This window comes from Heterodontus francisci, unplaced genomic scaffold, assembly GCF_036365525.1.
Source record: "Heterodontus francisci isolate sHetFra1 unplaced genomic scaffold, sHetFra1.hap1 HAP1_SCAFFOLD_1949, whole genome shotgun sequence".
NCBI classification, from domain to species: Eukaryota; Metazoa; Chordata; class Chondrichthyes; order Heterodontiformes; family Heterodontidae; genus Heterodontus; species Heterodontus francisci.
This window is the reverse complement of record NW_027140737.1, coordinates 15,373-41,680: the sequence shown is the minus strand read 5'-3', so window position 1 is coordinate 41,680 and position 26,308 is coordinate 15,373. Positions and strand designations below refer to the sequence as shown.

At 43.8% G+C, this 26,308-nt stretch overlaps 1 long non-coding RNA gene across 1 annotated transcript in view; it reads left to right on the top strand.

Annotated features, from left to right (window-relative positions):
* Positions 1–1,939: 1,939 nt before the first annotated feature.
* Positions 1,940–26,308, top strand: part of LOC137360564 (uncharacterized) — a 39,552-nt gene continuing 15,183 nt past the window's right edge. The window contains exon 1 of the long non-coding RNA XR_010971920.1: positions 1,940–2,087. This is a non-coding gene — a long non-coding RNA (uncharacterized lncRNA). The remainder of the gene's footprint in view (positions 2,088–26,308) is intronic.

Sequence of the window (26,308 nt, the reverse complement as noted above, 5' to 3'; positions counted from 1 at the left end):
AATTAGGAAGGCATGAAATCAGAGCAAATTAGAAATCTGAATTAGTGAAGTGCTGAGGGAGGCAAAATTTTTTTTAAAAACACACTGAAAATCTCACAGACGTGCCGTCAGTTTCTTTTGGGCCTCCTTATCTCGAGAGACAATGGATACGCGCCTGGAGGTGGTCAGTGGTTTGTGAAGCAGCGCCTGGAGTGGCTATAAAGGCCAATTCTGGAGTGACAGGCTCTTCCACAGGTGCTGCAGAGAAATTTGTTTGTTGGGGCTGTTGCACAGTTGGCTCTCCCCTTGCGCCTCTGTCTTTTTTCCTGCCAACTACTAAGTCTCTTCAACTCGCCACAATTTAGCCCTGTCTTTATGGCTGCCCGCCAGCTCTGGCGAATGCTGGCAACTGACTCCCACGACTTGTGATCAATGTCACACGATTTCATGTCGCGTTTGCAGACGTCTTTATAACGGAGACATGGACGGCCGGTGGGTCTGATACCAGTGGCGAGCTCGCTGTACAATGTGTCTTTGGGGATCCTGCCATCTTCCATGCGGCTCACATGGCCAAGCCATCTCAAGCGCCGCTGACTCAGTAGTGTGTATAAGCTGGGGGTGTTGGCCGCTTCAAGGACTTCTGTGTTGGAGATATAGTCCTGCCACCTGATGCCAAGTATTCTCCGAAGGCAGCGAAGATGGAATGAATTGAGACGTCGCTCTTGGCTGGCATACGTTGTCCAGGCCTCGCTGCCGTAGAGCAAGGTACTGAGGACACAGGCCTGATACACTCGGACTTTTGTGTTCCGTGTCAGTGCGCCATTTTCCCACACTCTCTTGGCCAGTCTGGACATAGCAGTGGAAGCCTTACCCATGCACTTGTTGATTTCTGCATCTAGAGACAGGTTACTGGTGATAGTTGAGCCTAGGTAGGTGAACTCTTGAACCACTTCCAGAGCGTGGTCGCCAATATTGATGGATGGAGCATTTCTGACATCCTGCCCCATGATGTTCGTTTTCTTGAGGCTGATGGTTAGGCCAAATTCATTGCAGGCAGACGCAAACCTGTCGATGAGACTCTGCAGGCATTCTTCAGTGTGAGATGTTAAAGCAGCATCGTCAGCAAAGAGGAGTTCTCTGATGAGGACTTTCCATACTTTGGACTTCGCTCTTAGACGGGCAAGGTTGAACAACCTGCCCCCTGATCTTGTGTGGAGGAAAATTCCTTCTTCAGAGGATTTGAACGCATGTGAAAGCAGCAGGGAGAAGAAAATCCCAAAAAGTGTGGGTGCGAGAACACAGCCCTGTTTCACACCACTCAGGATAGGAAAGGGCTCTGATGAGGAGCCACCATGTTGAATTGTGCCTTTCATATTGTCATGGAATGAGGTGATGATACTTAGTAGCTTTGGTGGACATCCGATCTTTTCTAGTAGTCTGAAGAGACCACGTCTGCTGACGAGGTCAAAGGCTTTGGTGAGATCAATGAAAGCAATGTAGAGGGGCATCTGTTGTTCACGGCATTTCTCCTGTATCTGACGAAGGGAGAACAGCATGTCAATAGTCGATCTCTCTGCACGAAAGCCACACTGTGCCTCAGGGTAGACGCGCTCGGCCAGCTTCTGGAGCCTGTTCAGAGCGACTCGACGCGTGCCGTCAGTAATACCATGAATATATTTGAACACCTGAAATCAAACTCTCCATTGATTATTTTTTCAACTAGCAGCATGTCTCAGCTTTTATATATCGTTCCGATCTATACTGAACAGAAACAACCATAAGATATTTAGCTAAGTGGAACAATAAGCTCAACCATTTTATATGTTACAGAGAGCTCGTCATCCAAATCTCGGGTATTCAGCCTTTCATAAATGTCCTGGTGTTTTCTAGTTGCTCAATCAGAACATTGCCTTATAATTCACCTCCTGATATTCTGTGTATATTTGTTTTGAATTCCAGGACATGGCCCAGTTCTGCAAGATGCATCTGATAAAATTAGAGAGTACATAGCTCACAGAAACTTGAGGGAACAGCAGATTTTAAAGGTTTTTCAGGAGCATTCTGAGAAGTATTTCACCCCAATGGAAGTTGTTAAAAGTGTTTATAAGGTGAACTTTATTTTTATTTATATATGAACATAATGGTATGATAGTGTCCCTCATTGTTACAAATGTCGAAGTTTTAAGCTCAGTGACAACACTGTGCATGTGCAATGTCTTCATTATACTATTTGAGAACCAAAAGAAATTACAATCTGAGTTATGGCAATATTGTAGGTATTATCTTGATTTAAAAATACAGTACACAGTAAAAAAATTTTAAACAATTTAAATGTTTCGCCTCTTTTCAAGCACTTTATGCTTCCTTCTGCTGAAGATGTTCACCTCTTACTGGCATATGGTTTCACAGCACCAGTTGTCTTGTAATTCCTTGTCAAAGTGGCTGTTATTGATGTGTGGACTTTGACAGTGAATGTTCAACTATGGAGGAGTTTCACTACCAAGTGAGATCTTACCTTTATCTCATGTCCACCTCTGGGAGTTGGATAGTCATCATGAATAAAACCATTGTTAAATTTTCCCTAATATAAAGACATTGATACTGGAGTCAGCCTTGACTCAGTGATGACACTTTTGTCTAAGCCAGAAGGTTGTTGGTTCAAGCTGGACACCAGAGATTTGAGTACATAATCTGCCAAAGTTCTGTATTGTTTTAAGTGCCATCTTTTGAATGAGACGTTAAATCAACATGGTGCAGGAACTTGGCGATGGTGGTGTCGTTGAAGGTCAGGGGGTGTGGTTGGATCTTATTGAAGATGGTCATTGCCTGGGACATAGGGATTGCAAATTTTTTCTGCCCCTGAACAGCCAGTTGGAATTTTACCCAGATACTGCATAAGGCTGCATGGGCTGCTTCATTATTGAAGGATTGTGAATCAGTCTGCCTTCTTAGGTGGATGTAAAAAATCCCATGTCACTAATTGAAGAAGGGGGTGGAGGCAGTTGTCACAGTGTGCTGGCCAACATTTACCCTTTAACTAGCATCACTGAAAAACAGACTATCTAGTCATTTATCTCACTGCTGTTAGTTACATCTTGCTTAAGCAAATTGGCCACCTGTTTCCTTACATTCCAAGTGATCACATTTCAAAAGTATTGCCTGTGAAGCACTTTGTGATACCCTGAGATCAATAAAGGTGCTCTATATAAAAGCAACTTCCTTCTATTTTTAATTTTCTTTCTCACCCCTACTGATATGCCAAATGAGTTGAACCAACTCAGCAGTGAATTGAGACTTTCCTCGTCTGTATAGTTCACCTGGCCACAAAGCAATCTCAGTCATGTTTAAATATTGCAAAAACAATGTTTGTGCTCATTATCATGCAATGTTCCCGCTAAGCTGTGTGGTTGCACAGCCGCCTGAAAGGTATCTCGCAGGCCTTGTTATGTGATAAATGGCATGTGCGCGCAGCCACGCAAACATTTTAAAGGGACCGTGCACTGAAAAAAAAGGCCACGCATAGCAACTAAATTTTAAAGGGAATATTGTTTTCATGGTGTTACGACCGACCGCTCCTGTCAAAGCCCCCAATCAAAATATACGATTCTGATTGTGGTGGGACCAACGCACTGTTAATTCAATCCCGTCGTTCCACAGATCGGCTAACATATCATTTAAAACTTTCCAAATTAAAGAAAGACCCAGCCAAATTGTACCATCTATTAACCCCCGAACGAGGCTAACCAGAGCAGGTGTCTTTAAATCAATAAATTAACTCTAATTAGAAGAACTAAATTCTTAAACACTATGAAGATATAAACAACATTGAAAATAGAAAATTAGAGTCCTTGCAAATTTACAGTCCAATGTTGCTTGAAGTCCTCACAGGATGTTGCTCAAAGTCCTCACAGGATGTTGCTTTCCTTCTCCAGCGAATTTCAACAATTAATAACTTGCAAACACTTTCAACAGAATTAATCCGACTTTAGTGTTTTTGAGGGATAAAAGATTGTCACAGTCCAACTTCCCTTTCTTCAATTTAAATTACCAGAGATCTCTGTTTTGGCTTGACTTTTTTAGAATTTTGAGAGATAATAATAAATCCTATTCCTTCAGTTTAAATGGTTGAGAGCTCTTTTTCAGGCTTCTGAACATCACAGTTGTGTCTTCTGTGTCTGTGTTCTGTTAGAACAAGCTGTCTTCCGAACAGCCAGTTCAAATTGTAACAAATGTATCGCATCAGGCTCACTCCCAGTGGCTGTATCTATGGTAACGAGAATGCTGCCTTTGAATCGCAATCTCGAAATGGCTGTTTCTAAGGCAACGAAACTGTACCTTCCTATAACTCCTAAGGCTTGCCGGCTCTTAAAGCAATACTGATCCCTTGCAAGTCTTAAAGGCAAACCGCATATTCCGGAAAAAAACTACAGGACCATGACAATGGTTGTAATTCTATCAACATCTAGCACCAAGTTAGCTTAATATTTCTAAACCTTTGCTAGGCTTTGGTTGTAGGGTAGATTTTCCAATTGATAACACACTGACCTTTGAACATAAAATGGTAACTTGCCAAGGAGTTTCATTCACAATTGTGTATTACACTTACCTACCCTTCCATATAAGATGGATGACTAGAAACACTAGGGGCTGTCTTGTGTTTATAAAAATTCCAGTAAGAAAATTTTAAGTAAATTTTCCATTTTATTACTGCACCATTTTTCTTGTCATTTTGTTCTTTTTCTGTTGTCACTTGGGTTTTCAGAATCTTTTTTTCCAATTGTTATGCTACTACTTTTTTTTCAACAACTGCAATAGTGCCATAGGGATTTACCCATGGGAATTCCGTATCTGTACTTTTTAAGCAAGAAGAGAACTAATGAAGGTATATTAAGCTACATGATGCATCCACCTGTATCCCTAATCAAGAATCTACAAGTGAAGACTGTGATTTACAAGGGACATCATAACAGTTATGTCAAAAGCTCCATACAGGCCTTCAGCCAAACTCTTTCACAGGCACAGCACCACTAGTAGATGTTAAATTCACAACAGCCATTAATTTTTATGCTTCTGTATCATTTCAAACTTCTCCTGGGGACATCAGTGACTTAAGCCAATCAGTTGTTCATAGGTAGTCAAGTGCCTTATTGGCTTGAGCAAACAATTCCATCTTTATATGGTATGCCTTCAAAGGTTTCAAGGACTATTGTATGCTGCACAACTTTGTTATGCAAAAAGGCAATATCATAAGTGACCCTGAAGAACCATCATGAGGAGCAGCAGGAGCCAGTAGAAGCTGCTAAGCAGAGCACACTGCCAGTTGCAAGAGTCATATGGAAGCTCTAGTACAGGATTTTTTGACTTACAGATATGACCATTGAATTAACAGTCCTGTTCTCACGTCCCCATAAATATGCTTGTATATTACCAGTGTTTGTAACCTCATGTCTCACTGCTTCATCACCACTAAGGCAAAAGACCAACCTTTGTGGGCAGTATAGAGAGGCTTGCCAAGAGCAACACTGGGCGTACTATTTAATGAGGCCTCAATCTAGTGAAGCCACAACACAGGCTATTTAAATGCTAAATGCCACAGGCAACAGATTATGGGCATAGCTAAGTGGTCCCCCAGCCAGGAGACAGAAAAATTCTGCAGCCTACCAGCCAATTACAAGAGGCGGAGATTCCATAAACAACCCTATCCTCAGCTATGACAGACACCAGCTGAAGAGTGCAAGAGATAATACAGAAATATTTGTGAGCATCTTCAGCCAAAATGTGGAGTGGACAACCTTACTCAGCTTTCTCCCAAGATAGTGATCATATTGATCACACATGGTGGCATCTGACCAATTTAGTTCACTGGAAGTGACATTAAGAAGCAACTTAATGTACTAGACACAGCAAAGCTTATGGGTCATGAAGCCTGGTGCATTATAACTAGCCGTGCCCATAGCCAAACTGTTCTAGTGCATCCACAATATTGGCATCTACCTGACAATGTGGTAAATTGCCCAGGTATGTCCTGGTAAATCAAACTCCACTACCTCCCGATCAGCTTCCTCCAATCATCAACAAGGCAATAGAAGGAGTCATCAGTAGTGCCGTCAAGTGACACTTAAACACCAATAACCTGCTTGCTGATCTGTTTAGGTCCCAAAAGGATGAGATAGCACCAGACTGCATTACAGCCTTGTTACAGGCATGGCAACCCAGAGCTGAATAGCAGAGAAGAGGTGAGAGGAACTGCCTTTGACATCAAGGCAGCATTTGACCTAACATGGCACTAAGGTGCCCTAGTAAAACTGAGGTCAATGGGGACCAGGGGAAAACTCGCCAGTGGCCAAAGTCAAATCTAACAGAAAGAAAGATGGTCATGGTGGTTGGAAGCCAATCTTAATTGTCCCAAGACATCCACCGCAGGTATTTCTCAGGATAATAGCTTTGACCATCTTCAGCTGCCTCAATTAACCTTCCCTTTCTTATAAGATTTGAGTCGGGCCCTTTGCTAATGATTCTATAGTGTTCAACTTAATTCACAACTCCTCCGATAATGATAGAGCCTAAAGCAGCACTCGGGAAAAATCTTGACTCCCTGCTAAGTGACAGACAAAATTCACATCACCTAAGTGTCAGGCAAAAACCATCTTCAATAAGAAAAGATCCAATCACACCTCTCTGACGTTCGATACCACCATCACCGAATTCCCGCACTATCACCATCTCGGGGCTCACAGTGAATCAGTCATATCAACAATATGGCTAAAGAACTGGATACTCTGCAATGAGTCACTAACCTCTTGACACCACAAAGTTGTTGAAACAAGACCCCAATCAGCAGCGTCCACTCACCTTGATAGGTGCAGCTGCAACAACACTCAAAACCTGATCCCTTGTAGGACAAAGCAGTGTGCTCAGCATTCTTACCATCAGAATCAGTGTCCACCAGTGCAATTTGGCTGCAGTCGGTGTTCCTTCTAGGCTATGCAGCAACCCGAAAGGTGCCACACAGGCCACACACAAGTTGGTCCCATGAAGTTACCACGCAAAAAAATTTAAAGGGCCCGCACACTACAAAAAAATCTTAGCAGGAAAGTTGGCTGCAGGATGCAGTGCAGCGAACCACCAATATATGGTGGTGACAGTTCGGGGCCAACATGTTCCTGTAAAGGTGAAGGGTAGGACCAACAAGTCCAGGGAACCCTGAATGTCAAGGGATATAAGGATTGGATAAAGAAACAAAAGGAGGCTTATGGCAGATTCAGAGTGCTGAAAACAGCAGAGGCCCTAGAGGAGTATAGAAAGTGTAGGGGGGTACTTTAAAAACTAATTAGCAGAGCGAAGAGGGGACATGAAAAAACACTGGCGGGCAAGATAAAGGAAAATCCCAAGGCATTTTATAAGGATATTAAGGGCAAGAGGATAGCCAGGGAAAGAGTAGAGCCCTTTAGGAATCAAAGTGGCAATCTGTGTGTGGAGCCGGAGGACATAGGTGAGGTTTTAAATGATTACTTTTCATCTGGGTTCACTATGGAGCAGGACGATATAGTTGTAGAGATCAGGGAGGGGGATTGTGATATACTCGAATGAATTAACATTGAAAGGGAGTTGTTTTAGCGGTCTTAAAAGTGGATAAGTCCCCAGGCCCAGATGAGATGTATACCAGACTTTTAGGTGAGGCAAGGGAGGAGATAGCAGGGACTCTGACACAAATTTTCAAATCAAATCCTCTGTGGCCACAGGAGAGGTGTCAGAGGACTGGAGGACAGTGAATGTGGTACATTATTCATGAAGGGTAGCAGGGATAAACCAGGTAATTACAGGCCTGTGAGTCTAACATCAGTGGTAGAGAAACTATTGGAAAAATTCTGAGGGACAGGATTAATCTCCACTTGGAGAGGCAGGGATAAATCAGGGATAGTCAGCATGGCTTTGTCAGGGGGAGATCATGTCTAACAAACATGATTGAATTTTTGGAGGAGGTGACTAGATGTGTAAATGAGGGTAAAGCAGTTGATGTAGTCTACATGGACCTCAGTAAGGCTTTTGATAAGGTCCCACATGAGAGATTGGTTAAGAAGGTAAGAGCCCATGGGATCCAGGATAATTTGGCAAATTGGATCCAAAATTGGCTTAGTGGCAGGAGGCAGAGGGTGATGGTCGAGGGTTGTTTTTGCGAGTGGAAGCCTATGATCAGTGGTGTACCACAGGGATCGGTGCTGGGACCCTTGCTGTTTGTAGTGTACATTAATGATTAAGACGTGAATAATGGAGGTATGATCAGTATGTTCGCAGATGACACGATAATTGGTGGTGTGGTAAATAGTGAGGAGGAAAGCCTTAGATTACAGGATGATATAGGTGGGTTGGTAAGATGGGCAGAGCAGTGGCAAATGGAATTTCATCCTGAGAAGTGTGAGGTGATGCATTTTGGGAAGACTAACAAAGCAAGGGAATATGCAATGGATGGTAGGACCCTAGGAAGTACAGAAGGTCAGAGGGACCTTGGTGTACTTGTCCATAGATCACTGAAGGCAGCAGCACAGGTAGATAAGGTGGTTAGGAAGGCATATGGGATACTTGCCTTTATTAGCTGAGGCATCGAATATAAGAGCAGCAAAGTTATGTTAGAGCTGTATAAAACATTAGTTAGGCCACAGCTGGAGTGCTGTGTGCAGTTCTGGGCACCACATAGGAAGGATGTGATTGCACTGGGGAGGGTGCAGAGGAGATTCACCAGGATGTTGCCTGGGCTGGAGAATTTCAGCTATGAAGAGAGACTGGATAGGCTAGGGTTGTTTTCCTTAGAGCAGAGAACGCTGAAGGGGGAGCTGATTGAGGTATACAAAATTATGAGGGGCATTAATAGGATAGATAAGAAGAAACCTTTTCCCTTAATGGAGGTGTCAATAACCAGGGGGCATGATTTGAGGTAAGGGGCAGGAGGTTTAGAGGGGATTTGAGGAAAAATGCTTTCACCCAGAGGGTGGTTGGTATCTTGAACACACTGCTTGAAGGGATGATAGAGGCAGGAACCCTCATAACATTTAAGAAGTATGTAGATGAGCACTTGAAACTCCACAGCACACAAGGCTACGGGCCAAGTGCTGGAAAATGGGATTAGAACAGAAAGGTGCTTGATGGCCTGCACAGACATGATGGGCCGAAGGGCCTGTTTCTGTGCTGTATAACTCTATGACTCTATGACTATGACCAAGCTTGCATCTACATAACCTCCCAACTCTAATAGTGAGAAGAGAGCACCAATATCAGGGAAGCATCATCGCTGTCAAGGTTCCCTCCAAATCACATATCATCCTGACTTGATGAGGTAGTCCTTATTATTGCTGGAATTCCTTACCCAACTCCATTGTCGGAGCACCATATAAGACCATGGGATTGGTACACAGACAAGAATTTTTATTCAGACCATCCAACAAATCCTTAGCACCATCACTTTAACTCCTCAGCAAGAAATCATGTGGGATTTACCACTCGTACATCTTTGAGCTACAGACTGTGTATGGATTAAAAACAGGTGGTACTATCCTTACCCTGAAGATGGGACTAAGTTACCAGCTGATAATCAGAGATCTTGGAATGCTGGGCCAGCCATTTCATCAAGTCATCAACTGCCCCTCTGCAGTCTCTGTTGGTGCAGTAAACAATGTATCACAACTACCTGTGTAAGACCAGTTTGCCATCCCAACTGAAAACCAATTTGCAAAGAGTTTGCCACAAGTTTAAGACATGACTCCTCGTCATCTACAACAAAATGTGGGAACATGAGACTGTTTGGCAAGATGCTAAAGACGGCCTTTGGCCCATCTCTACAACCACAAAGGTGATGGCTTTTGCTGCAAGAGTCACTGCAGAATTTTGCTTTTCTCAGAAGTTGGTAGAATTCTGACCCATATCATGCTATGCCAACTAAATGAACAGCTGGTGGAAAAAATTCTCCAAGAAAGCCATTCAAGTGGAGGGAGAAAAAAGGAATTTAGTGGCAGTAGGGGACAGTATAGTTAGGGGGATTGACACTGTTCTCTGCAGCAAAGAGCAAGAGTCTAGACGGCGGTGTTGCCAAGGTTCGGGACATCTGCTCAGGACTGGAGAGGAACCTACAGTGGGAGGGGGAGGATCTAGTCGTCGTGGTCCATGTAGGCACCAACGATATAGGCAGGACAAGGAAAGAGGTTCTGCATAGTCAGTATGAGGAGCTTGGCACCAAATTAAGCAGAACCTCAAAGATAATAATCTCTGAATTATTAACTGAACCACGTGCAAATTGGCATAGGGCAAATAAAATTAGAGAAATTAATGTGTGGCTCAAAGACTGGTGTGGTAGAAGTAGGTTCCGATTCGTGGGGCACTGGCACCAGTACTGGGGAAAGTGGTGGCTGCACCGTTGGGACGGTCTACACCTGAACAGTGCTGGGTCCAGTGTTCTAGCGAGCCGCATAACTAGGGCGGTCGAGAGGGTTTTAAACTGAATAGTGGGCGCAAGGGATCAAATTTGGGAAGATATGGTAAATCAAGGAGCAGAGACAAGGCAAGAGAATAAGGTATTAATATGGGAAATGATAAACAGGCTGTGACAGGAAGGTACAGAGCGTACAAATCTAAGAGTAAATCAACAGATTAGGCTAGAGGTTACAAAAATAATAAAAGGACAGAACGAAAGGCTCTGTATCTGAATGCACGTAGCATTCAATACAAAACAGATGAACTGAGAGCGCAAATAGAAATAAATAAGTACGATCTGATAGCCATCACATAGACATGGCTGAGGCCGGCTTAGATTGGGACCTGAATATTGAAGGATACATGGCATTTAAGGAGGATAGGAAGCTCAGAAAAGGTGGAGGGGTAGCTCTATTAATTAATGATGGTATTAGCGCAATAGAGAGGGATGGCCTAAGTTCAGGAGACCAGGATGTAGAAGCAGTTTGGGTAGAGATGCGAAATCATAAAGGCAAGAAGTCACTTGTGGAAGTGGTGTACAGGCCCCCTAACAGTAACCACACTGTAGGACGGGGTATAAAGGAACAAATAATGACAGCTTGTCAGAAAGGTATAGCGATAATTATGGGGGATTTTAACCTACAGATAGACTGGAAAAATCAGATGGGCAGAGGTAGCCTCGATGAGGAGTACATAGGATGTTTTCGGGATAATTTCTTGGAACAATACGTTGTGGAGCCAACCAGAGAGCAGGCTATACTAGACCTGGTATTGTGCAACGAGATAGGATTTATTAATGACCTCATAGTTAGGACGCCCCTAGGTAGCAGCGATCATAATATGATCGAATTTTACATTTAGTTTGAGGGAGAGAAGAGTGGGTCCGAGACGAGTATTTTAAACTTAAATAAGGGCAATTATGAGGGCATGAAAGCGGAGTTAGCTAAAGTGAACTGGCAAATTAGTTTAAGGGATAGGTCAATAGAGATGCAGTGGCAGACATTTAAGCGGATATTTCAGAATACACAGAATAGCTACATTTCAACGAGGAAGAAAAATTCCAAGGGTGGGACTCGCCATTCATGGTTAACTAAAACAGTTAAAGATAGTATCAAACTTAAAGAAAAAGCTGATAATTGTGCAAAGATGGGAGGCAGGTCAGAAGATTGGACAGAATATAAAAAACAGCAGAGAATGACTGAAAGATTGATAAGGAAGGTAAAATTAGAGTACGAGAGAAAGCTAGCTAGAAATATAAAGGCAGATAGTAAAAGTTTCTATAGATATTTTAAAAAGAAAAGTTAACAAAGTGAGCGTTGGTCCTATAGAAAGTGAGTCTGGAGAATTAGTTTTGGATAATAAGGAGATGGCAGATGAATTGAACAGATATTTTGCAACGGTCTTCACTATTGAGGATACAAGTAACATCCCAGTATTAGCTGTAAGTCAGGAAATGGAAGGGAGGGAGGAACTCAAGAAAATTACAATCACCAGGGAAGTGGTACTGAGCAAATTGTTGGAGCTGTGGGCTGATAAGTCTCTGGGTCCTGATGGACTTCATCCTAGGGTGTTAAAAGAAGTGACTAGTGAGATAGTTGATGCGTTAATTTTAATTTTCCAAAATTCTCTAGATTCGGGGAAGGTTCCGTTAGATTAGAAAATATCGAATGTAACTGCTTTAATCAAAAAGGGAGGGAGACAGAAAGCAGGAAACTGCAGGCCAGTTAGCTTAACATCTGTCTTAGGGAAATGTTAGAAGCTATTATTAAAGACGTTATAACAGGGCATTTAGAAAAATGAAGGCAATCAGGCAGAGTCAACATGGTTTTATGAAAGGGAAATCATGTTTAACCAATTTATTGGAGTTCTTTGAGGGAGTTACACATGCTGTGGATAAAGGGGAACCAGTGAATGCATTGTACTTAGATTTCCAGAAGGCGTTTGATGAGGTGGCACATCGAAGGGTATTGCAGAAAATAAAAGCTCATGATGTAGGGGGCAACATATTGGCATGGATAGAAGATTGGCTAGCTAACAGGAAACAGAGATGGCATAAATGGGTCATTTTCTGGTTGGCAAGATGTAACAAGAAGTGTGCCACAGGGATCTGTGCTGGGGCCTCTACTTTTTACAATTTATATAAATGACTTGGATGAAGGGACCAAAGGTACGGTTGCTAAATTTGCTGATGACACAAAGATAGTTAGGACAGTAACTTGTGAAGAGGACATAAGGGGCTACAAAGGGATATAAAAAGGTTAAATGAGTGATCTGGCAAATGGAGTATCATGTTGGAAAGTGGGAAATTGTCCACTTTGGCAGAAAGAATAAAAAAGGAACATGTTATCTAAATAGTGAAAGATTGCAGAGCTCTGAGATGCAGAGGGATCTGGGTGTCCTCATGCATGAATTTGCAAAAAGTTAGTATGCAGGTACAGCACATAATTAGGAAAGCTAATAGAATGTTATCGTTTTTCGCAAGGGGAATTGAATACAAAAGTAGTGAGGTTATGCTTCAGCTATACAGGGCATTGGTGAGACCACATCTGGAGTACTGTGTACAGTATTGGCCTCCTTATTTAAGGAAGGATGTAAATGCGTTGGAGGCAGTACAGAGAAGGTTTACTCGACTAATACCTGGAATGGGCGGGCTGTCTTACGAGGAAAGATTGGACAGGTGAGGCTTGTATCCGCTGGAATTTAGAAGAGTAAGAAGCGACTTGATTGAAACATACAAGATCCTGAGGGGTCTTGTGGGAGAATCTAGACCTATAGGTCACTGTTTAAGAATAAGGGGTCGCCCATTTAAGACAGAGATGAGGAGACATTTTTTTCTCTCAGAGAATCCTGAGTCTTTGGAATTCTCTTCCTCAAAAGGCAGTGGAAGCAGAGTCTTTGAATATTTTTAAGGCAGAGGTAGACAGATTCTTGATAAGCAAGGTGGTGGAAGATTATTGGGGGTAGGTGGAAATGTGGAGTCATCAGTTCAGCCATGAATTTATTGAATGGTGGAGCAGGCTTGAAGGGCCGAGTGGCCTACTCCTGTTTCTAATTCGTATGTTGCTTTTGGATTGGTCGTGGAATATCTGACATGATTTTTTTCAGCCTGCCAAATCCAGAGGTGTGTAGAGAAGAGCACCAGAAACTCTGGTTTTTGTTGACCACACAAAGGCATTTGATTCTGTGAATGGTGCACTTATAAATTCTTCTGAAGTACAGATGCTTTGGCAGAATTGTAAATAGTATCTGGCAATTATATGTTGGTATGATAACCTGAGTAATAGAGGTAAGCCATGTCTCATCACCATTTGTAGTCCATCACAGCATCAGACATGGTTGTATTCATACCCCAACCCTGTTCAACATTTTGTTTGCTATGGTGCTGCTCAACGTGTTCAAGAACTGTGACGGGAATCTATATTTAGTACTGCACAGATGGCAGCATCTTCAACCTTTGTCAGCTGCATGCAAAAGAATAAGTAATGGGGATAACTGTTTGTGACCTTTTTATTTTGCTGATGATGACACATTACTCACCGACAGTCTCGAGGATATTTTGCTGCTGCTGTTGGACTTCTTTATTCAGGCGGCACAATGCTTTGGCCTTACAGTCAACTTCATAACTCATTCTGCAGCCCATACCTGGTCATCCAGTCGCACACCACCCCCCCCCACCCCCCCCGCCCCCTCCCCCACCCCGCAGTTCCGATCAATACGTACCAAGTAAGGTCACAGACAAATTCTATTACCTCCTTTTACAGAAACTACAATCAATGACATGACTCACTGGATTGGCAGGGCCAGCTTCAGCTTTGACAAATTTGAGTGGAGACTCAAGCAGGAATGAGGAGTTAGTCTGCAAACAAAAATCACTATATACCAAGGTTTTTTCCTCACCACCCTTCTATATATTTGAGTTGTGACTTGCACTGTCTACGGTGTATCGCTGGCAACGAGTGGCAGACAGGGTATTGTCAGGCAAACCCCCCACTTGCCAAGACTGAGGTATACATGATTTCGCCACATGAATATTAAAACTTAAAATTGCAAGCACGTGACTGGAAAGATATTTGCATAGTACCAGACAGTATGGAAACAAAGGGAACCAGTCTGTGCCCCAATACACAGAAGAGACCTAGTCAAACCAGTTGGTTACATGACCACCTGCTGGCCTACTAGGGGAGTTTTAAGCTGGAAGAGCAGATTTTGAAATCAGAAAGCTCCTGGCTTCTGGTTTGAGAACATCTCTCTCCTGTCTGGCCTCATCTTGCTCTTACCAGCTTCGGAAACCATTGAAGACATGTAAACTCAGAGAGAGAAAAGTCTGCTACGTGAACAAGGTTTAAGAATAATACTGGGCCCCAATGAAACGCAAGATCATATCTTCAATCAAGGACAACAGTGAGCTCGAAGCACACTAACAAGATATTGCCTCAAACTGTTCCACTTTATCTTCTTTTCTGTCCCTATCTGCATGTGTATATCATGTGTGCATGCTAGCGTGGGCATGTCGTATATCGGCAGGCGTGAACCATATTAGAGTTTAAGTTTAAGTAAGTTTAATAAATTTCAGTTTTCTTCTTTAAACCAAAGAAAGCCTTTTTGTGCTCATTTCTTTGCCTTATAATAGGAAAGCTGTGAACAAGAATTAACAAAGGGGGACCTCAAAACACAGTGTGTTTAAAATTAAACCCTGCTACAATAAGACCAGATGAAGATAGTAACGGACCCGGAGACACCTTTTTCATCTGGTCATAACAATGTCCTCAAAGTCTGCAATATAACTAACAAAGCATCACCTTATATCCTTGATTATCAAAGCAGCCGACTGGAATTTGTCATTTACCAGTCGGAGTGAAAAGTATTAGGAGAGTTCACCTTATTACTTGTCAATCACCTCAAACAGGAGGTTGGTATCCCTGAGGACCTCAGGTTAATGCAGCATCAAAATCCAGATATGCCGGGTGGCATTCCCCCCTCATTTCTTAGTCTCTTTCAACAAAGAGCATAAGGATTCACATGTTTATTTCTCCTAACAAGCTATCTGAATCTCTGCCCTTAATGGTTTATGCTTCCTAGTTCTTGTAAGGATTTTTTTTTACACAAGCCTTTGTCATTTCATTTTCGCATTGGCCATTTTGGTTTCGTAGAATTCGGATAACTCCTGACTCCATTTTCAGGACACATTTGAGATCATTTCTTACAGCATTTTTCCCACAAATATCATCATAAGGAATGCAGCCAATTAAGAAGACCAAACACCATCTTCTCAAGGCAACACAAAATGTAGGAAAATAACAATCCAGACAATTGCCACTCTTTTGAGAAGACTCCCAAATATCAGCAAGGAAATGAAAAAGAAAATAAGATAAGAGACTGGCAGCTCACAGAAAATGAAATTGAAAAGTCTTCTAAAGGCATATAAATAGTAAAATGGTAGTAAGAAGAGGAGTGGAGCTGATTAGGGACCAAAAAGGGGATTTACACATAGAGGCAGAAGGTATGGCTGAGGTACCAAATGAGTACTTTGCATCTGTCTTTACAAAGGAAGAAGATGCTGCCAAAGTCCAAGTGAAAGAGGAGGTAGTTGAGATAATGGACGGATTAACAATTGATAAAGAGGAGGTATTAGAAAGGCTGGCTCTGCTTAAAAGATGATAAGTCACCAGGAGAAACATAGAAAATAGGAGCAGGAGTAGGCCATTCGGCCCCTTGGGTCTGCTCCGCCATTCAAAAAAGATCATGGCTGATTGCCTAATTCAGTACCCTATTCCCGCTTTCTCCCTATATCCCTTGATCCCGTTGGCATTAAGAAATATATCTCCTTCTTGAATATATTTAATAACTTGGCCTCCACTGCCTTCTGTGGTAGAGAATTCCACAGGTTCACCACCCTCTGAGTGAAGAGATTTCTGCTGATCTTGGTTCTAAGTGGCATACCTCATATCCTGAGACTGTGACCCCTGGTTCTGGACTCCCCAGCCATCGGGAACATCCTCCCTGCATCTAGCCTGTCTAGTCCCGTTAGAATTTTACAGGTTTCTATGAGATCCCCTGTCATTCTTCTAAACTCTAGTGAATATAGGCCTAGTCGACCCAATCTCTCCTCATACGTCAATCTTGCCATCCCAGGAATCAGCCTAGTAAATCTTCTTTGCACTCCCTCCATGGCAAGAACATCCTTCCTCAGATAAGGAGACCAAAACGGCACACAATACTCCAGATGTGGTCTCACCAAGGCCCTGTATAACTGCAGTAAGACATCCTTGCTCCTGTACTCAAATCCTCTTGCAATGAAGGCCAACTTCCCATTCACTTTCCTAATTGCTTGCTGCACCTGAATGCTTGCTTTCAGCGACTGGTGTACAAGAACACCCAGGTCTCGTTGCACCTCCCCCTTTCCCAATCTTTTGCCATTCAGATAATAATCTGCCTTTCTTTTTTTACAACCAAAGTGGATAACCTCACATTTATCCACATTATACTGCATCTGCCATGCATTTGCCCACTCACCCAACTTGTCCAAATCACATTGGAGCCTCTTTGCGTCCTCCTCACTACTCACATTCCCCTCCCCACCCCCCACTTTGTGTCGTCTGCAAACTTAGAAATGTTACATTTAGTTCCCTCACCCAAGTCATTAATATATATTGTGAATAGCTGGGGCCCAAACACTGATCCCTCTGGTACCCCACTAGTCACTGCCTGCCACCCAGAAAGAGACCTGTTTATTCCTACTCTCTGTTTCCTGTCTGTCAACCAATTCTCAACCAATGCCAGTATATTACCCCCAATCCCATGTGCTTTAATTTTGCACACTAACCTGTTACGTGGGACCTTATCAAAAGCCTTCTGAAAATCTAAATACACCACATCCACTGGTTCGCCCTTACCTATTCTACTAGTTACATCCTCAAAAGGAGCAGATGGGATGCATCTGAGGATGCTGAGGGAATAAGGGTGGAAATTACAGAAGTACCGGCCATAATCTTTCAATCCACCTTAGATACGGGAGTGATGCCAGAGGACTGGAGAATTGCAAATGTTACACCCATGTTCAGAAAAGAGTGTAAGGATAAACCCAGCAACTACAGGGCAGTCAGTTTAACCTTGGTGATGGGGAAGCCTTTAGAAACAATGATTTGGGACACTTGGACAAGTGTGGATTAATTAAGGAAAACCAGCATGGATTTGTTAAAGGCAAACTGTGTTTAACCAACTTGATTGAGTTTTTTGATGGGGTAACAGAGATGGCTGATGAGGGTAATGTGATGTATATGGACTGCCAAAAGGCTTTTGATAAAAACACCACATAATAGGCTTCCTAGCAAAGTTGAAGCCCATGGAATAAAAGGGAAAGTGACAGCATGGATACGAAGTTGGCTGAGTGACAGGAAACAGAGAGTAGTGGTGAATGGCCTTTCGGACTAGAGGAATGTGTACAGGGGGGCTCCCCAGGGGTCAGTACTGGGACCACTGCTTTTCTTGATATATATTAATGTCTTAGACTTGGGTGTAAAGGACACAATTTCAAGATTTGCAGATGACACCAAACTTCAAAGTATTGTGAACTGTGAGGGGGATAGTGATAGACTTCAAGAGGTCATAGAGTGATACAGCAGAGAAACAGGCCCTTCGGCCCATAGTGTCCATGCCGGCCATCAAGCACCTATCTATTCTAATCCCATTTTCCAGCACTTGGCCTGTAGCCTTGTATGCGATGGCATTTCAAGTGCTCATCTAGATACTTAAATGTTGTGAGGGTCCCTACCTCTACCACCCCTTCAGGCAGTGTGTTCCAGATTCCAACCACCCTCTGGATGAAAATATTTTTCCGCAAATCCCCTCTAAACCTCCTGCCCCTTACCTTAAATCTATGCCCCCTGGTTATTGAAATCTCCGCTAAGGGAAAAAGTTTCTTCCTATCTACCCTATTTATGCCCCTCATAATTTTGTATACCTCAATCAGGTACACCCTCAGCTTTCTCTGCTCTAAGGAAAACAACCCTAGCCTTCCGAAGAAGGGTCACTGACCCGAAACGTTAACTCTGCTTCTCTTTCCACAGATGCTGCCAGACCTGCCGAGTGGTTCCAGCATTTCTTGTTTTTATTTCAGATTTCCAGCATCCGCAGTATGTTGCTTTTATCCTAGCCTATCCAGTCTCTGTTCATAGCTGAAATTCTCCAGCCCAGGCAACATCCTGGTGAATCTCCTCTGCACCCTCTCCAGTGCAATCACATCCTTCCTATAGTGTCGCAACCAGAACTGTACACAGTACTCCACCTATGGCCTAACTAGCATTTTATACAGCTCCATCATAACCTCCCTGCTCTTATATTCTATGCCTCGGCTAATAAAGGCAAGTATCCTATATGCCTTCCTAACCACCTCACCTACCTGCGCTGCTGCCTTCAGTGATCGATGGACAAGTACACAAGGTCCTTCTGACCCTCCATACTTCCTAGGCTCCTACCACCCATTGTATATTCCCTTGCCTTGTTAGTCCTCCCAAAATGCATCACCTCACACTTCTCAGGATGAAATTCCATTTGCCACTGCTTTGCCCGTCTTACCAACCCATCGATATCATCCTGTAATCTAAGGCTTTCCACCTCACTATTTACGACACCACCAATTTTCATGTTATCTGCGAACTTACTGATCATACCTCCTATATTCACGTCTAAATCATTAATGTACACTACAAATAGAAAGGGTCCCAGCACCAATCCCTGCAGTACACCACTGGTCACAGGCTTCTAATCGCAAAAACAACCCTCGACCATCACCCTCTGCCTGCTTCCACTAAGCCAATTTTGGATCCAATTTGCCAAATTACCCTGGATCCCATGGGCTCTTATCTTCTTAAGCAATCTCCCATGCAGGACCTTATGAAAAGCCTTACTGAAGTCCATGTACTTTACATCAACTGCTTTACTCTCATCTACACATCTAGTCACCTCCTTGAAAAATTCAATCAAGTTTGTAAGACATGATCTCCCCCTGGCAAAGCCATGATGACTATCACTGATTAATCCCTGCCTCTCCAAGTGGAGTTTAATCCTGTCCCTCAGAAGTTTTTCCAATAGTTACTTTACCACTGACGTTAGACTCACCAGCCTGTAATTACCTGGTTTATCCCTGCTACCCTTCGTGAATAATGGTACCACATTTGCTGTCCTCCAGTCCTCTGGCACCTCTCCTGTGACCAGAGAGGATTTGAAAATTTGTGTCAGAGTCCCTGCTATTTCGGCCCTTGCCTCACATAACAGTCTGGGATACATCTTTTCTGGGCCTGGGGATTTATCCACTTTTAAGCCCACTAAAACCGGTAATACCTCTTCCCTTTCAATGTTAACTTGTTCGAGTATATCACAATCCCCCTCCCTGATCTCTACACCTACAGCGTCCTTCTCCATAGTGAACACAGATGAAAAGTAATCATTTAAAACCTCACCTATGTCCTCCGGCTCCACACACACATTGCCACTTTGGTCCCTAATTGGTCCTCCTCTTTCCCTGGTTATCCTCTTGCCCTTACTATACTTACAAAATGCCTTGGGATTTTCCTTTATCTTGCCTGCCAGTGTTTTTTCTTGCCCCCTTCACTCTCCTAATTACTTTTTTAAGTACCCCCTTACACTTTCTATACTCCTCTAGGGCCTCAGCTGTTTTCAGTCCCCTGAATCTGCCATAAGCATCCCTTTTTTCCCTTATCCAATCCTCTATATGCCTTGACATCCAGGGTTCCCTGGACTTGTTGGTCCTACCCTTCACCTTAACGGGAACATGGTGGCTCTGAACTCTCACTATTTCCTCTTTGAATGACTCCCACTGGTCTGATGTAGACTTTACTACAAGTAGCTGTTCCCAGTCCACTTTGGCCAGATCCCGTTTTATCATATTGAAATCGGCCTTCCCCCAATTCAGTACCTTTATTTCCGGTCCATCGTTGTCCTTTTCCATAACTACCTTAAATCTTACAGAAGCAAAATACTGCAGATGCTGGAAATCTGAAATAAAAACAAGAAATGCTGGAAATACTCAGCAGGTCTGGCAGCATCTGTGGAGAGAGAAGCAGAGTTAATGTTTCAGGTCAGTGACCCTTCTTCAGAACTGACAAATATTAGAAATGTAAAAGGTTTTAAGCAAGTAAAGCGGGTGGTTGGGGCAAGAGATAACAAAAGAGAAGGTGTTGATAGGACAAGGTCACAGAGAATAACCGACCAGAAGGTCATGGAACAAAGGCAAACGGTATGTTAATGGTGTGGTGAAAGACAAAGCGTTAGTAAAGAGAGGATGTGAATTGACTGTAAAGTTCAAAGCACACCAAGCACAAACATTAAGAAAAAATTTTTAAAACAGAAACAATGGGTAGGCACAGTAGAAACAAACTAACTAAACTAAAAAAACTAAAATAAAATAACCAAATAAAAAAGAAAAAATAACTAAACATAAAAATGGAGGGGGGGGGGGCCGTCATGCTCTGAAATTATTGCATTCAGTGTTCAGTCCGGCAGGCTGTAGCGTGCCTAATCGGTAAATGAGATGTTGTTCCTCGAGCTTGCGTTGATGTTCGCTGGAACACTACAGCAGTCCCAGGACAGAGATGAAGGTGTTCCGCAAAGCTCACATCTCTGACACTCCTACCACTTGTCTGGCTTCATTCCCGAGGATTAGGTCTCGTACCGCCCCTTCTCTCGTAGGACTTTCTACGTGCTGGCTCAAAAAGCTCTCCTATATGCACTTTAAGAATTCCGCCCCCTTTAATCCTTTTGTACTAAGACTATCCTAGTTGATATTGGGGAAGTTGAAATCCCCTACTATTATTACCCTATTATTTTTACACCTCTCTGAGATTTGCCTACATATCTGCTCCTCTATCTCTCCCTGACTGTTTGGAGGCCTGTAGTATTTTTTTTTTAGAATTAGAACATTACAGCGCAGTACAGGCCCTTCGGCCCTCGATGTTGCGCCAACCTGTGAAACCATCTGACCTACACTATTCCATTTTCATCCATATGTCTATCCAATGACCACTTAAATGCCCTTAAAGTTGGCGAGTCTACTACTGTTGCAGGCAGGGCGTTCCACGCCCCTACTACTCTCTGAGTAAAGAAACTACCTCTAACATCTGTCCTACATCTATCACCCCTCAACTTAAAGCTATGTCCCCTCGTGTTTGCCATCACCATCCGAGGAAAAAGACTCTCACTATCCACCCTATCTTCTTTCTTTTGGGCCTCCTTATCTCGAGAGACAATGGATACGCGCCTGGAGGTGGTCAGTGGTTTGTGAAGCAGCGCCTGGAGTGGCTATAAAGGCCAATTCTGGAGTGACAGGCTCTTCCACAGGTGCTGCAGAGAAATTTGTTTGTTGGGGCTGTTGCACAGTTGGCTCTCCCCTTGCGCCTCTGTCTTTTTTCCTGCCAACTACTAAGTCTCTTCGACTCGCCACAATTTAGCCCTGTCTTTATGGCTGCCCGCCAGCTCTGGCGAATGCTGGCAACTGACTCCCACGACTTGTGATCAATGTCACACGATTTCATGTCGCGTTTGCAGACGTCTTTATAACGGAGACATGGACGGCCGGTGGGTCTGATACCAGTGGCGAGCTCGCTGTACAATGTGTCTTTGGGGATCCTGCCATCTTCCATGCGGCTCACATGGCCAAGCCATCTCAAGCGCCGCTGACTCAGTAGTGTGTATAAGCTGGGGATGTTGGCCGCTTCAAGGACTTCTGTGTTGGAGATATAGTCCTGCCACCTGATGCCAAGTATTCTCCGAAGGCAGCGAAGATGGAATGAATTGAGACGTCGCTCTTGGCTGGCATACGTTGTCCAGGCCTCGCTGCCGTAGAGCAAGGTACTGAGGACACAGGCCTGATACACTCGGACTTTTGTGTTCCGTGTCAGTGCGCCATTTTCCCACACTCTCTTGGCCAGTCTGAACATAGCAGTGGAAGCCTTACCCATGCGCTTGTTGATTTCTGCATCTTGGTCGCCAATATTGATGGATGGAGCATTTCTGACATCCTGCCCCATGATGTTCGTTTTCTTGAGGCTGATGGTTAGGCCAAATTCATTGCAGGCAGACGCAAACCTGTCGATGAGACTCTGCAGGCATTCTTCAGTGTGAGATGTTAAAGCAGCATCGTCAGCAAAGAGGAGTTCTCTGATGAGGACTTTCCGTACTTTGGACTTCGCTCTTAGACGGGCAAGGTTGAACAACCTGCCCCCTGATCTTGTGTGGAGGAAAATTCCTTCTTCAGAGGATTTGAACGCATGTGAAAGCAGCAGGGAGAAGAAAATCCCAAAAAGTGTGGGTGCGAGAACACAGCCCTGTTTCACACCACTCAGGATAGGAAAGGGCTCTGATGAGGAGCCACCATGTTGAATTGTGCCTTTCATATTGTCATGGAATGAGGTGATGATACTTAGTAGCTTTGGTGGACATCCGATCTTTTCTAGTAGTCTGAAGAGACCACGTCTGCTGACGAGGTCAAAGGCTTTGGTGAGATCAATGAAAGCAATGTAGAGGGGCATCTGTTGTTCACGGCATTTCTCCTGTATCTGACGAAGGGAGAACAGCATGTCAATAGTCGATCTCTCTGCACGAAAGCCACACTGTGCCTCAGGGTAGACGCGCTCGGCCAGCTTCTGGAGCCTGTTCAGAGCGACTCGAGCCCTATCTAATCCTCTGATTATCTTATAGGTCTCTATTAAGTCACCTCTCCTCCTCCTTCTCTCCAACGAAAACAACCTCAAGTCCCTCAGCCTTTCCTCGTAAGACCTTCCCTCCATACCAGGCAACATCCTAGTAAATCTCCTCTGCACCCTTTCCAAAGCTTCCACATCCTTCCTATAATGTGGTGACCAGAACTGCACGCAATACTCCAGGTGCGGCCGCACCAGAGTTTTGTACAGCTGCAGCATGACCTCGTGGCTCCGAAACTCGATCCCCCTACTAATAAAAGCTAACACACCATATGCCTTCTTAACAGCCCTATTAACCTGGGTGGCAATTTTCAGGGATTTATGTACCTGGACACCAAGATCTCTCTGTTCATCTACACTACCAAGAATCTTCCCATTAGCCCAGTACTCTGCATTCCTGTTACTCCTTCCAAAGTGAATCACCTCACACTTTTCCGCATTAACCTCCATTTGCCATCTCTCAGCCCAGCTCTGCAGCCTATCTATGTCCCTCTGTAACCTACAACATCCTTCGGCACTATCCACAACTCCACCGACCTTCGTGTCATCCGCAAATTTACTAACCCACCCTTCTACACCCTCTTCCAGGTCATTTATAAAAATGACAAACAGCAGTGGCCCCAAAACAGATCCTTGCGGTACACCACTAGTAACTAAACTCCAGGATGAACATTTGCCATCAACCACCACCCTCTGTCTTCTTTCAGCTAGCCAATTTCTGATCCAAAGCTCTAAATCACCTTCAACCCCATACTTCCGTATTTTCTGCAATAGCCTACCATGGGGAACCTTATCAAACGCCTTACTGAAATCCATATACATCACATCCACTGCTTTACCCTCATCCACCTGTTTGGTCACCTTCTCGAAAAACTCAATAAGGTTTGTGAGGCACGACCTACCCTTCACAAAACCGTGCTGACTATCGCTAATGAACTTATTCTTTTCAAGATGATTATAAATCCTGTCTCTTATAACCTTTTCCAACATTTTACCCACAACCGAAGTAAGGCTCACAGGTCCATAATTACCAGGGCTGTCTCTACTCCCCTTCTTGAACAAGGGGACAACATTTGCTATCCTCCAGTCTTCCGGCACTATTCCTGTCGACAATGACGACATAAAGATCAAGGACAAAGGCTCTGCAATCTCCTCCCTGGCTTCCCAGAGAATCCTAGGATAAATCCCATCTGGCCCAGTGGACTTATCTATTTTCACACTTTCCAAAATTGCTAACAACTCCTCCTTGTGAACCTCAATCCCATCTAGCCTAGTAGTCTGAATCTCAGTATTCTCCTCGACAACATTTTCTTTCTCTACTGTAAATACTGACAAAAAATATTCATTTAACGGTTCCCCTATCTCCTCTGATTCCACACACAACTTCCCACTACTATCCTTGATTGGCCCTAATCTAACTTTAGTCATTCTTTTATTCCTGATATACCTATAGAAAGCCTTAGGGTTTTCCCTGATCCTATCTGCCAATGACTTCTCGTGTCCTCTCCTTGCTCTTCTTAGCTCTCCCTTTAGATCCTTCCTGGCTAGCTTGTAACTCTCAAGCGCCCTAACTGAGCCTTCACGTCCAATCCTAACATAAGCCTTCTTCTTCCTTTTGACAAGCGCTTCAACTTCTTTAGTAAACCACGGCTCCCTCGCTCGACAACTTCCTCCCTGACTGACAGGTACATACTTTTCAAGGACACGCAGTAGCTGCTCCTTGAATAAGCTCCACATTTCGATTGTGCCCATCCCCTGCAGTTTCCTTCCCTATCCTACGCATCCTAAATCTTGCCTAATCGCATCATAATTTCCTTTCCCCCAGCTATAATTCTTGCCCTGCGGTATATACCTGTCCCTGCCCATCGCTAAGGTAAACCTAACCGAATTGTGATCACATTCCCAGCCAAGTGATTGCCCCCTTTTTGTTTTTATGTTCTACCCATATGGCCTAATTTGAGGAACCTTCTAAGATATCATCCCTCCTTCCTGCAATAATTGACTCCTTGATCAATAGTGCAATGCCACCTCTTTTACCACCCCCCCCCTCCCCCAACCCCGTCACGCCTGAAGATTCTATATCCTGGAATATTGAGCTGCCAGTCCTGCCCTTCCCTCAACCATGCCTCTGTGATAGCAGTAATAGCATATTCCCATGTGTTAATCAACGCCCTCAATTCATCTGCCTTACTTGTAAGACTCCTTGTGTTAAAATAGATGCAATCCAGCCTTGCATTATTCACTTGTGCCTTAACAGTTCTATATTTGCTCTGCCTTCCAGACTGACTTAGTTTCTCTTCTATATTTGGCTGTGCATCACCCCCTACTGTACCTCCACTCTGTATCCCATCCCCCTGCCAAATTAGTTTAAACCCCCCCCCCACCCTCCACCCAAACAGCACTAGCAAACCTCCCAGCAAGGATGTTGGTTCCGGTTTGGGTGCAACGCGTCCAACTTGTACAGGTCCCACCTTTGCCAGAAACAGACCCAGTCTTCCCTCCTGCACTATGTCTTCAGCCATGCATTCATCTGCTGTATCCTGCTATTCCTGTACTCACTAGCACATGGCACCGGGACTGATCCAGAGATTACAACCTTTGAGGCCCTGCTTTTTAATCTGCTACCTAGCTCCCTAAATTCTTGTTGCAGGCCCTCATCCCTCTTTCTACCTAAGTCGTTGGTACCAATATGAACCACGACCTCTGACTGTTTACCCTCCCCTTCAGAATGTCCAGCCAGGCTGGTGGAATAGGTGGACACGTGGCAGATGAAACTTAATGCAGGGGAGTGTGAAGTGATTCAATTTAGTGGGAAGAACAAGGGGAGGCAATACAAAATAAAGGATACCATTTTAAAGGGGTTGGAGGAGCAGAGAGACCTGGGGGTACATGTGCAAAAATCGTTGAAAGTGGCAGGGCAGGCTGAGAAAGTGGTCAATAAAGCATACAGGATCTTGGGCTTTATAAATAGCAGAATAGAGTACAAAAGCAAGGAAGTTATGATGAACTTTTGTAAAACACTGGTTCTGCCTCAACTGAAGTATTTTGTCCAATTCTGGACACAGCACTTCAGGAAGCACATGACGGGCGGCACAGTGGCGCAGTGGTTAGCACTGCAGCCTCACAGCTCCAGGGACCCGGGTTCGATTCTG